Source organism: Microtus ochrogaster, chromosome 17 (assembly GCF_000317375.1).
Source record: "Microtus ochrogaster isolate Prairie Vole_2 chromosome 17, MicOch1.0, whole genome shotgun sequence".
Taxonomy (NCBI): Eukaryota; Metazoa; Chordata; class Mammalia; order Rodentia; family Cricetidae; genus Microtus; species Microtus ochrogaster.
The window spans coordinates 22,429,982-22,443,385 of NC_022019.1; the positions used below are offsets into that span (position 1 = coordinate 22,429,982).

The 13,404-nt window shown below is 43.6% G+C and overlaps 1 pseudogene; it reads right to left on the reverse strand.

Annotated features, from left to right (window-relative positions):
- LOC101997642 overlaps nucleotides 1–6,678 on the reverse strand; it is a 15,391-nt pseudogene extending 8,713 nt beyond the window's left edge.
- Between the last annotated feature and the right edge of the window lie 6,726 nt (nucleotides 6,679–13,404).

The window sequence follows — 13,404 nt, forward strand, 5'->3', positions numbered from 1 at the left end:
AGCTGGATCTTGAAGTAGATTAATTCCCAAACTTCTGAAGAAGCACCACAGTGATTTTGCAAGTTTGCACTTCCACCAGCAATTGCTTGAGTGTTCCATTGCTCTACATCCTCTCCAGCATGAGCTGTTACTTGTGTTATTTATCTTAGTCATTCTGACGTATGTAAGGTGGAACCTCAAAGTCATTTTGATTTGCATTTTTTTGGTGGCCAAGGGTGTTGGACATTTCTTTTAAGTATATATCAGTCATTTCAGGTTCCTCTATTGAGAATTCTCTGTTTGGGTACCATTTTTAAAATTGGATTTTTGGGGATTTTTATATCTAATTTCTTGAGTTCTTCATATGTTTTGGAGATTAGTCCTCTATCTCATGTGGAATTGGCAAAAATCTTATCCCATTCTGTAGGCTGCTGTCTTGTCTGAATAATGGTGTCCTTTGCCTCACAGAAGCTTTTCAGTCTTATGAAGTCTCAACGATTAATGTAGATCTTGGTGCCCGTGCTAGTGGCGTTCTATTCAGGAAGTGTTCAATGCTGCCAGTGCATTCAGTGCCATCCCCCACTTTCTCCTCTATCAGGCTCAGTGTCTGGTTTTACATTGATGTCTCTGTTCCACTTGGCATCTGTGCCTTCATTTTGCAGCTGTCTCCTTTTTTACTCCAAGTTATGGGTCTGATTCCTATTCAATTCCACGCATAGACATGCTAATCACTTAAACAGTGTTCACCTAGGGCTGGGGAGATGGCTCAGCAGGTAAAATGTTTGCTGCACAGGCTTGCTGCGCTGAGTTAGGATCTCCAGAACCCATATTAAAGCCAGACACAGGAGCACAGGTGTCTGTAACCCCAGCAAGCCTATGGGAGGTAGAGAGGAGAATTGACAGAAGCTGTAATTGACACAAGCCTGGCTTGTGAATATGGAAGAGACCCTGTCTCAGACAAGGAGGAAAGGCAAGGACTGGTACCCTGAGTTAGACTCTGATCTCCACATGTGTGTAGTCATATGCACACCCTTGCCCATACATGTGAACGTTCATACATACACATACCACATACACACACGTTCATGCTCATGTGCATGTTCACCTAAACAGATAACCTTCCCTCTTCACAACTGAATACACTAAAATGAGAGCAAGTAAAAATTTACATGGTGTATAGACACTAAATTATCAACAGATTATCAACCACCAGCTTGTACCATATATTGTCTCTGACCACTGGAACAGCCTTTAGAAAGTCCCCGTTCATTTTCCAAAGCCTGGAGAGGAAGCAGATGTGGCCACCATCACTCCATCTGTCCTCTTCCCTGTTCTGGAGTCATTACCATCCCAGCCAGCCTCAGCTTTCACTATCAAGGGACCTGGTAGGCATCACCTGAACCTGAAAGAACCACAAAGACTGATTAACCAGACCACGGTTGACTGTTTAACTCTGTACTTGCCTCGCATGGTTCCAGCTTTGGCTTTATCCTCTGCAATCCCAGTGGCATTTCCAGAGCTGAGGGTGCTCATTCCCAGGTCCTTCCTACTACGTCCACTTTGAATAAATTCCTTTGCTATTTCCTAACTCCTCTCTCTGATTAGACTCTCAAGATGGTGGGTGGCTAGTCTGGTCTACCAGAACCTCCAGAAGCAAGATCTCTGATGTAGTACTGATCTAAACAGAAGATAGGAGCTGGTCAGGTGGTTTTAGGGTAGGGTGACTCTGAAAGTAAACATTATTTTATTTGTTAAAAGTCCAAACTCCTTGCCCCTGTCCTTTCTGAAGGTCAGAGTTGCCAGTGATATTCAAGCCAAACGTCCTTGGTTCTGTCTTAGCCAAGGCTAGATAGGAGTGCAAAAATGAAAGTCTGTTTTTTAATTATCCCTCTTCTGCTAAATAAAGAACCCTGCCTGGAATCTACATACGAGGACACAAGCAAAGCAGAAAGGAAGTGTGTGGTCTCTTGGGCTGACCAGCTCATCTTCCCATGCCTCAGTTTCTGCCATAAATCCTATGAAAGTCCGTAGATTAGCAGCATCCATTGCCCCCCCCCCCCCCGTGCTTTCCTGGTTCTCTGTTTCCTTTCTTCTAAACTCCTCCCTACATATCTGCAGTAAAACTCCATTTTTTATACCTTGTTATCTGTGGATTTCATCCTTTGCGTTTTTGAAGCCACTGACTTCAGCGGTAATTTTGTGTGGCCGTGTATCCGACACTAACTCCTTAGTTAAAGCCCACCTAAAGTGAGAAGGAAGGCCTCCATCCAACTTAAAAAACATCCCACTTTTCCTCTTTCAGTGCTAGTAACGATGCATATCACATTCTAAGGCAACCGCGGTAAATGAAGGGCAGGATTTTGCATGCACACAGGGCTTCACAGAAAAAAAAAGTAAACCAAAGAGGTAGTTAAGTCTGGGCTTATATACCTTTTTAAACCTGTGGCAATGTGGGACAACGAAGGAAAGAGTTCGGCTTCTGGGCGCAGTAAATTATGGAAAGGTAAATCCGTGGGGCAAACATAATTGAAGGTGAGTAGTACTTTCGTAAAGCCTGTTCCTGCAGACTCATCTGGGTGCTAACTCTGTCTCCTGTGATAAGGGGTTCTCCCCCTGTCCTGGCACAAGTGGCGTTGAGCAGGCTCACCCACACGAAGCAAAGCTCAGGTCCAGCTTGTTTCATCACCTGCTGTTGAGAAGAACCCTTGTTTCAAAGCGGTATATTTGGGGGTGTCATATCCTAATTCTTTTCCGCAAGTACAAGCAGTTGTGTGAAAGTTATTATGTGCACATGATTTCAACTCCTTTTACTAGATTTCAACGACTGGGGGCACAGTGTTTGGGCCATCTGTTAAGAGTATGTTTAACTTTGCCATGGAATAATCTTTTCCCATGCTGGAAATAAAGGAACGAGGACATTTTCAAGATAGCAGCATGTTGGAGATAGCCTTATTCTGTTGTTAGTCCGCTTTCACTCACTGGCAAGGCTCATAGCTGCAAAGGTTTTAACATTGTATCCTTTTCATGTCCCTCATCAAGGACACTCTGGATTCTTTTAACAACGACTCTGCATCAAGTAGACTTGAGCATCCCAGAACCAAAAAGCTTCCGCAGAGTTCTGGGTGCTAGGTCCCTCTCTTCTCCTTGGGGTAATGAGCCTTGAACTGAGGCACCTCGAGACCGGATATGGCATCGTCTATGTTCTATGACTTCTCTGCAGCAGCTTTGCTGCAATTAACCTTCTATCACCTTGTTTTCCTGTGAAGTTAAACAGTGATGACAGGGACGGGTGAAGGGACAGGCACTGAAGGGTGAGCTCGAGGAGGCAATGCGTACAAAAGATGCCCACCAGAGCCTGGCACACAGGAAAAAGTCGACAGAAGCTGACTTTCCATCTGTGAACGAAACTACAAAATTACTACATTCATTGCCTTTCCTACTCCAATGGGCACCACGAGGGACCCAGAAATCTCTACACAAAAGACTACACATTCCTGACAAGCCCTCAAAAGACTTCAAAGAGCCAATGTCAACCCGTGATAGTCATTAGGTGTAGAATGAAAATAACCCTTGCTTGCCACTCTCTTGTTGACTTTACTCTTTCAATGTATCGTGATCTTTGGGAAATTAGCCTTTAAAATGGGGATTCCATATGCTGACATAAGGGAATTAGCATCAAGACAAATTTTAATCACACAATACCCATTTTCCCACTGCAGGATGCCAGCCTCCCTGCAACACAGGAGGTACCAACCTTCCCACAACATAGACTAATTCTTCCAAGGATGGTCCTCAGAACTGGCATGTGTGATCTGTAAGGACCACAACCTTCAGTGGAAGGGCACACTGTTGGAGCCTTGTGAAAACGAGACTACTTTTTCTTATGAGTAAGAGAGTAAAAGATAATTTTCCCTGGAAATACATCTTCAGCTGTATCAGCCCTTCCTACCACAGTCAGCATCCAGTCAGAGTGAAGTGGCCTCACAGAGAGCAAAAGTGCTGAGATTTGCTGATTGTTCCTTGGATATGCTGGGTGTTTTATAGCTAGCCTTGGGCTTCAGTTTCAAAATAAATGATCTGTCCTTCTTGTCTTGCTAGATGACTACATGGGGATTAATAGGCATTTGCACGGACCGATATTGGGACCTCCTGGCAGTCATAGGGACAATATTCTTTCTTTAGGAAAGATGACCCTCTTAGTTCTCAGAGTTTTATTTTCATTGTCAGTACAAGATCTCACCTCATATCTTCATTATGAGATAAAGAGAGTTTAGTTAGGATCCAGATATAAGTGACCATGATCCAGAGAACATGGGTTTAGGTTATCCAAAATTCCATGTCTCAGTAAGCTAATGGTTTCATGAAGCTTTATATTAATAGAACAAACAAAATCCAAATAATATTTTTTCAAGAACTAGATCCTTTCATAGCTCTTGGTACTTAAACCAGAGTATTAGACTCCCCAGTCAAGAGCTACCAAAGGCATCCCAAGTCAGTGACTTCTGATTTTGTTGTCTCATTCCCAAAAGAATAAAGAAATACGAACAGAGACGAGACAGAGAAAATGTAGACTTGTTAAAGAAAGCTAAGCAGGGTTTGGCTTGGCTCATACAAGAAAGCTTTGAACATTGTAACATCAGACTCAAAAATCATGTCTGTGGTTACTATTAAGACAAGTGCATGATAACCCATGCCTACATGTGGTTATATCCTAAGTGCATATTTAAATGTTTTTAATAAACCTAAACTTGCTTTCTATTAACGCATCCTGAAATTCTGCGGCAAAGTCAAGATGAAACCCTGGTTTCATCTAAGTAGAGGTTTCCTGAAAGAAGCAAAAGAAAGCCGTGGGCAGGACCTGGGCCTCCTCTGTCAGCCCCTGTTGCCACTGACATCCTGACAATTGTTCTCACCTCATTGTGAGACAAGAAATTAAAGAAGCCTTCTCTCTCCCTACTGGAAGGCTTGCCCTATAGGAATGCACACCCAGTGCCTTCACAGTCTGCATTTTATAACTTGCTGGACTACAGGAACTCTGTGGTGTTACAATAGAGCTTGAACTCCTTAAGAAATGGGTCCTGGCAAGTTTACAAATTCCATAAATTCTAGATGCCATCATAGCACAGAATTTCTTTCATAAAATGTAGTCGTGTATTGCTAAGAGCTCTAATTGACCCCTGAAGACCTTTGTAATTCTATAAATAGAGCAGCAGACTCATTTACACAGCCAATAATACAAATTCTGTCTGGAAATTTTATTGAAATAGTTTGTGAATTGCCTTTTCTGATGGAGCGTGTGGTAAATGCGTTTGTACCATAGATCCTAGACCCTGCCCACATGGCGTTCCCACCCCATAATTTATCTCAAACTTGTACTTTTCTATATAGGTCTATTTTTTTTGAAATTTTTTTCGGCTTTTTCTTTCTTTCGATGTTAGTGTTAGTTACTGCTTGATTTCAGTATTTTTCCCTTAGTTGTTCCTTTGCTTAGTGGCAGTGTTTTACACAAGACAGAGTTTGTTTTTCACAAAAGGTGCGCAAACCGAAAGATGAGCGGAGAGCCGTGACCTCAGGCCGATCGTGGGATGCTGAATGGTCCCCAGCCTTGATAAGTAACTCCCACTATAAAGCAGCCATTTCTCAGCGTATCCCCCGCCCCCGCGCCCCGCACAGGATCCAAGCTGCTTCATCACGTGGTTCATTGGAGTCGCGCGGCAGTTATCAAAACCAGACGCGGTGATGCACTGAAGGCCTACAGTGTTAGGAGGAGTTTAGAGATCCCAGTGTAGTCTGCAGATTGGCTTTTTGAGAAAGGGATGATGGGAGACGAAAGAGACAGCCGTGTTGCCAGTGAAAGGCTGGGTTATTAGCTTTCTGTTTTAGAGAGCTGTGACATCAGTCAATTCTCCCAGTGTCCCCTGTTAGGGGCGGGTGCCACTCTAACCCGTGGCCTTGCGCATGCTAAGTGTTTCCTGCCGAACTCCACACGCACCCCCTCTCCAGGTAACTTCACAGGCAGGTCTATGACTGTCTTTATGGGAAACGGAAGCCCAAGAAGATTTGTACATGTTTGCCATTACATAGCCAATAGCTGGCCGGGAAACAAAACAGGGCTGCCTAAACCAGTGACATCCATCTTTCTTCCTGTTATCTGTCTGTCTCTGTGTAGCTAAAAAGCAGAATATGTAGGCTGAAGAAGGCTCAGGCATCTCTGCCATTTACCTTTGGGATGCCATCTAGACTAGAGAACAGTAGAACAGATGCAGGATAAGGATGGGAGGAATGGGGGAGGGGAGAGTAGCTTGCCAGCATCTTGAAGTAGTGGTCTCAGTGGGGTGCAGAAGACCCTGGGTTCGAATATTGGAGAGAAACAGCCTTCTCCAGAAGCCCCTGCAGTGAAGCCTAGGTCAAGTCTCCTGCATTTGGAGCCAGGATAGGTTTGACACTAAGAGAGTTCACCTGACGGATGCCATTCTTGGAGGTGCTTAGGGATACATTCTGTCTAGCCCGGAGAAAGTTGCAAGACTGAGCTGACACCCCTTTGGGTCCTCTGAAACTTTTACAACGTAATGGGAAAATAAAGAGCGGCTATGATTTTGGCTGCGAGAGTTCCTGGAGCATACCAGCAGGCTGTGGCTTCAGATCCCCAGGGCCCAACACATTAAACTCGCTAGAGGCCGCGTTCTGGCCTCCCTGCATTTACCCTATTTTACTGCAATTGCAAATTACATTTTAACAAAAACAAAAGCGCGACTGTGCTCTTTTAGCTCATCTCTAAGCTATGTGAAAAGTGAGATGCCAGTTTGTTACTAAAGACCTAGAGAAACTGAGGCGGATTTTCTCTAATTACCGAAAAGAACGCCACATGTAAGTAAGGTTAATATTTTCTGTTTTCAAACGTCTGTACATGTATAGGCAGTTAGACATATATCAGAGTCCAGGCATGTTGGCATGGTCCCTGACTCCAGTATTTTAGGAGGCAGAGGTGGGAGAAGTGAGGTCCAGGCAAGACTGGGTCTATGAAGAGAGACCTTATTTCAGAATAAACAGACAGATAAAAACAAAAACAACCAAAAGACCTAAAGTCTGGGGATGAAGCTCGGTAGCTGAGCACTTTCTTGGCATGCACAGTGCCCTGAATTTGATTTCATGACCACAAGCCAATGAAAAGAAAACGTTATTTCAGATGCCACTTTGCATAGAGACGCTTGTATACTATACAGAGGAAACTATTCCACAAAGACATCATTATTGTTTAATTCAACTGCTAGCCCCAGACATGAAATGTAAGCAAGAACAACTTGTGAAAATAGCTAGTACCCAAATCACCCCGAAAACTCCGGGAATGCAGAGTCTGGGAGCGTGTTATGTATAACCGCAAATCGCTGAAACAGCCAGCCAGCCTCAAGGAACAGACCTTGGTTTGCTCGCAAGGTTCACCGCAGGATATTCTCATTCTCATTCACCTTGCTCTCCTTTCTTGGGCGTCTATGTGCACCCAAATAAAAACATTGCTTATTCAGAGGGGTGTGTCCACCACATGGAGCAGGCCCAGTTACTGGCTTCAGGAAGGAACCAAGTATTGAAGTTGGCTGGAGAACGAGTGTTCTACATTACCTTTGAGACAGTGTTGTTTGCTTAGGAAGCAGAGATGGTCACGGGCTACAGGAGGAGGTGCTTTCTTTCTTTCTCTCTGTCTGAAATTTAATGAGGGCTTCTGAGCTGAGAAGACTGGGGATTCGTGCCCGACCCAAGACTTGTTACACTCGAAGTTTACAGAATCCTGAAGCAGCAGCCTTTCCCCACGAGGCTCACCCCTGTCTGTTGTCTGATGCTCCCTAGAAATGAAAAACACCGTGTTCTGCAGTTATATAAATAATGTGCAGGAGTCGCTATTATAGTTACTAACAAATGCCGAATGTATTTTATACACCACATACACTTAGAAGTTCATTTTGTATGCATTTATATATCGTCTACATTTAGAATTTCAAAGTCTGTTAGATGCTTTCTCTTCCTTGAAAGGCAAAGCATCCAGCCCCTCAAGTAAACCTGCTGGAGAGTCTAGGGAGAGATAGTGTTTTTGGTAACCAGCCTTCTAAAGCCAGGACTTCGCCACAGAGCCTGCCTTGCTTTGGTTTTAACCCACTGTGCATCGAGGAGAGATGTGAGCGTTTCAGCGTTAGGGTGTCCATAGTGTCTCAGAGTCTCCTCTTGATTTATTTCACTGACAAGAAACGTGTATGTTTTCATCTCTGCACCTCACTGAGATGGTCGAGAAAAAGGAGAGGCCCGGAGGAATTCTGCTCCTTGTGAATTATTAAAGCAAGGCTTCAGCAACTATAAATCCGGATAATGGATGACAACCCCAAAAACAGAGGGATGCAACCCAGACTATAGAGCCCAGTGGGAAAACCGAAAGAAGGAAAGAAAACCACATCCAGGTCTGAAAGGCCGGAGAGCTGCCGGTTAGATTCAGAAGGCAGGGTTTGAGCCTGTCTCCATTATCAGCCCCAGTCAGAATCAAACACTTCTGCATGGTTCCTTTTGATCTTGTTTTTTTTTTTCTTTGTTGTCTTACCAGGTTAAGATCAGAGTCATGCATGGTAGGTTTCAGAGGAACACCATGTGGGCACCCGGTGAGGATTAACTGGTGCGCGTTGGCTGGAAGGTGTGGAAACAAGCATAAAGAAAAGCCAACTGATACTAAGATAAAGGATGTGAATCACTATGGTGGAGGTCATGCCGGTCCCTACTCTCCACTGTCAGTTCTGGCTTTGATCACTTGACTTGCTAAGGCCTTGATGTAACTTCCTCTCTGTTCTTTTTAAAATGGATCCTCTTGGGCTGGTGCTTGGAATGTTCCAGCCAGGAAGTGGGTAAGAATAAATGTCTTTACTATGATTTTGAGCAAAACTTGTGTCCTGTTGGGTTATGGTAATTTTTAACCATCCTATAATAGGAGATGCCAGAGAGTTTCTGAATATTCGTGATGTGATTGGTTTCAGGGAGCACTACCAAGCCCATGGATTGCTAACTCCAAGTACTCTTGTGTCTGTGCCCAGCACTGCCTTAGCAGGCATGGGCCTTTTGACTCTCTGAGCCTCAAGGCTGCTACATCTCTAGTCCCTAAAATGCAACCTCCATATATCACATACCTGCTCTGGGACAGACCCTACCTCAGAATATGAATATTATGACTTCACGGGCATTATGGCTCCAGAGATATCTGCATAGGCCTCTAATTCTGTCTTCTAGAGTAAGACTCCGGAAATTTTTAAACAGCTTCCTGTAAGTCCAGCGCCAGAGCCACCCATAAAGAATGCTTCCCAATGAGCTGCCCCACGGTAGAGGTTAGGAGGTAGGCACCCCTGTGCAGAGTAGACACAAAAGCTCTTTCTGGATGCTGGCACCCAACTGTTTTTGCTCAATTCTGTTCAAGTCTTTAGTTCCTGTCTTGGACTTTGGCTGTGTTTTGCTTGCTATGACCTTCATCATTGGCTCTTTTGGAGGCTTCTGCCTCTTGGCATCTACCTGGCCTCAATAACCGGACTTCCCACTGTCACCAAAATGTCCCTGATCTGAATTTCTAGGTACAAACCCCTTTAGGTGTCCTGTTCTCTTATTCTCCCTTCCCCCACCCTTCCTTCATACTGTGTTGAGATTCCGAAGCCATATCAAAATCCATGGTGGCTGCAGACACTGTATCCTGGGATGCAGAGAAAGACAAGACAGCTTATTTTCTATATGGTAGGGAAAGAACATTAGATTATAGATGTTAAAACCATCCTTTTTGATCGCGAAGGTGTGTTGAACGGATTAACGTCTGTAACGTGTGTGGATGGCTGTGGAAAGCAGCCATGCAGAAGATTGCTAAGCTATCGCCTTGGCAACCCCTCCACATTAGGAAGAAAGCTAACAGAAGCCACAATTAGAAAGCAAGGAGGCCGGTTTTGTTTTTAGCAAGCTCCGTGCTTCCGGGGACCTCTTATTCCCTTCAGTTTTTACGCCGTGAGCAACCGTCAGCTATTTCATTTACTTCACAGTGAATCTCTGGTCCCAAGGATTGTTTAGAATGCCCAGTTGGCATTTCCTTTAGGACTAGTGGCAGTTAGACATAAAGAACAAAAACTCTTTTTTTTTTAGGGTGACCCTGAAGTTTAAAATATCAAATCTTGGAATAAAGGGGAAGTTGATTGTTAGTCCAGGAATGTTTGAGAGAAAGATACAAAGAGATTTCTTCTCTATTAGACCCAATTCTATAAAATAGAGAGGTGCTTGAGCAGGTCTGGAGGGATTGTGGGCATGTGCATGAGAGGGGCAAAACACATCCTTGGGATTTTGATGTGGCGTGGAATGGCGGCTTTGTGTCCTGGAAGGAGGAAAACACAGGGAGGCAGACACGTTGTCAGCCCTGTCAGAAAGTCTCTGGGCTGCAGCCTTGACAGGAGACTTTCTGGAGCGCAGTGATGCCAGGTAGAAGGCAAAGTGACTTTCCTTGATCCAGTGTTCACAGGTGCCCCTCCTCGTCACTGTCTCTGCTGCAGCAGATGAGCGGGCGGGAGGGCTGGGGGCTGGCGGCCTGTCAAGGTTTTCCTTGGATTTCCGACCTTCATTCCTGGTTCTGCCCCTCCTTGCATGCCATCTCCCTCTGCATCCTAACTGATGGGGGAAGGTCATTGCTTAAAAATAAAGAAACTGCTTGGTCCTGATAGCTTAGAACATAGGTGGGTGGAGTAAACAGAACAGAATGCTGGGAGGAAGAGGAAGTGAGGTAAGACGCCTCAGACAGACGCTATGCTTCCCCTCTCTGGGGCAGACGCCATGAAGCAAGCTACCAGGTCAGACATGCTGAACCTTTCCCGGTAAGACTGATGCTACACAGATTATTAGAGATGGGTTGACCAGGATATGAGAATTTGCCTGTAAGGGCTAGAGTTAATGGGCCAAGCAGTGTTTAAAAGAATACAATTTGTGTGTTGTTATTTCTGGTGTAAAGCTAGCCGTGAGGGAGCCGGGCGGGACGAAAAGCAGGCCCGCAGTTCCCACTACACCTAACTACCATTCCCTTCGTCCACTAATTTCTGTTCCTGCCATCCTCTCTCAGATCTTCCCCTGTCTAAAGAAAGAAAAGCAATTATTATTGTCTTCAGATATAGCCCAGCCCCCGTATATACTGAGTTTACTGATGTTCCATGTTTACTTAGTTTTGTTGTGGGTTTTGTTTTGTTTGATCTTTCTAGTAGATTACTGAAACAAACCAGATGTGTGTGTGTGTTTATTGATTGCCTAAATTTAATTTAACTTAACAATCATTCACACAATCCATACTAAAACTAGATATAAAGGCTGCAAAGGTGATGTAAAAAGTAATTGCACATTTCCCGTCTGTCTTCAGTTAACAACTCAACTCCAAAGGAATGCAATGCAAAATAAGTTAAGTTCTCTTGCTGTTTCCAGTACAAGTGGGGGAAGCTTCTCCACCAAAATCTTGAATTCCTCAGTCGCTCACTAGTGTTACCGTGAACTTCTTCCATCTAGCGAGGTTTTGACTTTCAGCCCCAATGAAAAATGTTCTTCATGCCATGTGGAATGATGAATCATTTCTGGAAAGTTTTCAACTGACTTTCCCCAGGTTCATTGTACAGGTCACTATGACAGCCATAGCCTTATTAAAATATATGTATTAAACAGCAAGACTTGAACTCAAAATAATTCCTTGCTTCATAGGCTACTGGATGGATTTTGTACTAGTAGGCATGAAACAATATTAATATTGCTAGATATCTCTATTAGCTCCCTTGAATGACAAACTGGTAATTTGAAAGGAAAATTTTTGATCAAATGACTGATCTCAAATGTTTGTTTGTAAATAGATGTGTTGTTGTCCAGGTTTTCTGAGTCCATTTGTAGAACATAGACACAGTATTACTTTCAGAATAATTTTCAAGGGGTCTAGAATTATCCAGAATGGTAAATGATCGCTGGCATCAATTCTGAGTCAGCAGTTAGCTATGTTAGCTCCTAACTAGAGAGCCAGAGTCTCCCGCGAAGATTTGGTTAGCCAACGACTTTTCTCTGTGTTTCAAAGTCCTAGATGGTGTTTCTTTTCTGGTACTGACTATTTGGTGTGCTGTATGTTCTTCTACTTAAGTAGTCGTAGCCTTCTTTAGATTGAAGAAATTTTCTTCTATGATTTTTCTAAGTTTGTATTTATGTTTATTGTATATTTGGGCATACAAATCCACATATATATGTAACAAATATAATAAAAGAAAATGGGAGTTGAGGGGCATGATAGGGGTTTTAGGAAGGGTATTTGGGAGGGAATGGAAAGAGCACAATATAATTCTAATTCAATTAAAATATTTAAAAAATACTTTCAGTTCCTTTGACCTAGGTTTCTTCTCCTTCTAAACCTATCATTTGTTGGTCTGTTCTTTTCATAATGACCCAGACTTTTTTGAGTGATTTGTGCCTGGATTTTTTTTAACATTTTTAAAACGAGCTTCCTTTTCTTCTACCTTGTCTTCAAGCCCTGAAATTCTCTCTTCCTTGTCTTTTAATCTGTTGGTGAGGCTTACTCTGGGTCTACATAGGAGGTTGAGGCCCACTCCCAAGGAGATGGAGGTGGGCTGAGGGGAGGGGCTCAGGCAAGCAGACTGCAGCAGGACTAGGGATAAGTCTGAAGAGACTGGGATGGAGGATAGGAAAGGGGACAAGTTCCACTGGGTCCCAGCCTAGTATGGCAGCTTGGGGTCCCTGATGGAAAGAGGTTCTGTAGATGAGTACAGTCCCAAAGGGTTGGAAATGTGCTAGAAGGAAAGCTGAAAAAGACCACCAGGAAGTTGTATAAACATTAAAAAAAATCCACTTATGGGGGCTGGAGAGATGGCTCAGTGGTTAAGAGCACCACCTGCTCTTCCAAAGGTCCTGAGTTCAATTCCCAGCAACCACATGGTGGCTCACAACCATCTGTAATGAGATCTGTGCCCTCTTCTGGCCTGCAGGCAGAGTACTGAGAATACTGTATACATAATAAATAAATAAATCTTTAAACAAAAAATTCACTTACTTTTATTTTATGTATATGTGTCTACTTGTCTGTTGTGTGTCATGTGTGTTCAAGTACTTGTAAAGCCAGAAGAAGGTATTGGATACTCTAGAATTGAAATTAAAGGAGGCTGTAAGCTTCCTGATGTGTGTTCTGGGAGCAGAACATGGGTCTTCTGCAAGAGCAGCAAGTGCTCTTAGCTACTGAGCCATCTCTCCAACTGCATAGACAGAATTCTTATTAACTGTATTAGCGATATGAGGGACTGTATAGAGATATAAGTCATTTCTGTAGACAGTATTGCAATAGTCCTTGTTCTGTGAAAGGGGTAGATATGGGACTGTTGAAGATGTAGTCAGGTGATGTGTCAG